Source organism: Porites lutea, chromosome 14 (assembly GCF_958299795.1).
Source record: "Porites lutea chromosome 14, jaPorLute2.1, whole genome shotgun sequence".
Classification (NCBI taxonomy): Eukaryota; Metazoa; Cnidaria; class Anthozoa; order Scleractinia; family Poritidae; genus Porites; species Porites lutea.
The window spans coordinates 7,636,177-7,638,812 of NC_133214.1; positions in this window are offsets into that span (position 1 = coordinate 7,636,177).

Sequence of the window (2,636 nt, forward strand, 5' to 3'; positions counted from 1 at the left end):
CGAAGATATGAGCGCGTGATCTGGGAACCCTAGTTTAAACCTGTTCCCTATGACAAAAAACCGGTAGAAGGAAAGATAGTACGGCATGCAAAGACATATAAATTATAGGCACAGCGGTGTTAGTTCGCCTCAAGTTCAAACAATGCCAACTTTTATACAAATGTCTGCAGTTTCGATTTCAACATCCTTTCACCTCCATCATCTCTGGCATGACCGGATCAGGGAAGACATTCTTGGTTCAGTCTCTATTACAACAATCTTCACAAGCCATTCAACTTCCACCAGACAGGATTGTTTGGTGTTATTCACAATGGCAGCCTGCTTATCTGGAAATGCTGAGCACCATACCTCAAATAGAATTTTTCAAAGGCATTCCCCCAGCTTTTGAAGTGACTTCTATTTCGTTCTGAGCAAGCGGAACTTAATCGTGCTTGACAATCAAATTATTGATGCCAGCAAAGACAAGCGCATTATAAACCTCTTTTACTGTAGACTGCAGACAAATGTATTAACCATAAATGAATAAGGGTTTAGTCAAGCAGAAATGCAAATAACTCTAACGGTATCTGAACAGCAAAATCTATCGACTGGTCCGCTTCTTCCTGCAATGCAACAGGTACAAGATAGAATGGATAACGCTCTTTCTCGCACTGATCTCAGCAATGATGAAAAAGCAAAGCGGTACTTTCAGTTGCAAGCCAGGTACCTGAGTTTCAAACAACACTTCGACATCCACATGCGATAGAACGTGAAGAAATAATTAATACTTCTCCGGAACAAATAAGCAAACAGGATCCTTCAACATCAAAAGTGTCATCTACACCTCTGAACCCCTTCAACGTCACTCCGAAGCTAAATCAACCAAGCATCTTGCCAAATTAAGCTCCACTCCATTGGTGTCAAATCCTTCCATCCTGACTACCCCTCCTAAGCGCCGCATTCACTTTGTCAATTACTAAGATGAGAACGACTCTCAAAAACAGTGAAAACAAACTCAACGTCAAAGATGTAGAGCTCAGTCCACTTTGACTGGTCCGGTCACTTCGGTCGGTCAGAGTGAAATGTCCCGCTCCATGTGACAACATTTCTGTCCTCAGTACCCCTCTTCTCTGTTCTGCAAACGAAACGCACGGTGGCTTAGGTCGGGTCCGTGCAGCCGGAATGTACCGTTCCATTGGGCACGGGGAATTTCTGAAATTTTAACCCGGACTTTTTGTTGATTAGAAAGCGCCCAATAGCTCCGTCACAAACAATCTAGTAAAAACTAGACAACCGCGGTCAAGAGAGGAAAAAAAAGAAAAAAAAAAGGAAGACAAACAAACAATTCGTATTGAAGGAAACTACTGGAAAGTAATATTTTACAAAGCGTAATGCATACCGAACATGATTTCCACATCTATATCAATAATTTCACTGTACATTAAATAGTTTTTTTGAAATTACTAATATACATTTAACCAACAGCTCTACTTTTAAACTTTTTACAGAAATTTCTTGCTTAAGACAGCACGCCTAATGCAATGTACAGCACTCGTTTGCAACAAGTTGAATCTTCACTTCACACTGGGCGGAACATTTCAGTATAGCGAGGCGTGGTGTGACAGTAGGGAGCTTAAGCAACGACAACGACAACGACAACAACAACGACGACGGCAATGACGACCACGACAACGGCAATAAAAACGTCATAAAAGCAATAGGTGTACTACCGCAAGGTTCACTCAGCACCCGACGAAGTTTCGTTCGGCTGAAAAATTTGACCGGTCACTTTGTCGCACGGAACCGTTCCATATTTTCGCCCTGTTCACACGGAACTTTAAACCGCTACGCGTCTAAATTTTCCTACGGTTAGGGTAGTTCCGTGTAAACAGAAAACCTACATGTCCTCAACGAACGAATTTTCAACCAGTCGAAAGTTCATCCGGTGCCGTGTGTACGTAGGCTACATTTCATTGCCGTCGTTGCACGACTACGAAATAAAACGTCCTTTTCTGGAGCACGTAAACACAAGACAGATTCAGTAATTTAGAAATCAACTCCAGAAAAATTCATCAACATTGATAAGTTGAACGATATGGAATATGAGCGATGAATTTTGAAACGATGTGAATTCACTTGAGAAGAGACGATTTCGCCAGTCCGACGTCGTTGTCGTCATTGCTTAACCACCCTGGTATCACCTGAGTCCTCTATAACATGAAGGCTAAAATCAAATCTTCTGTACACCGCTGACTGAAGACCTCTTCATTTGAACCCGATAGACTTCCACAGTCCAAGGGCTCGTATGTCACGCGATTTGATATCTATTTAGGAAGCTAAAACGTATCTTCGCATCAATCAAGGTCCAGTATTGTAATGTTAACGACTATGTATAGGTATTGAAACTGTTTCCTGTCGTCTGTTGCTACGGGTGGCGAGCATAGACATGGATTAAAACTTGAAAACATAAGTCAATTTTTTTAAGTTAAATGCAATGCCTTGGTTGGTTAGCCTCCCCGCAGACGTCCTTTGGGGTTCGTTCGTCACGGATTCATTTCTCCCCCACGGACAAGAACGTAAATTTCGGCTGTGTTTAGCAGACGTCCGGGGGGGAGAAATAAATGCGTGACGAACGAACCCCAAAGGACGTCTTGGGG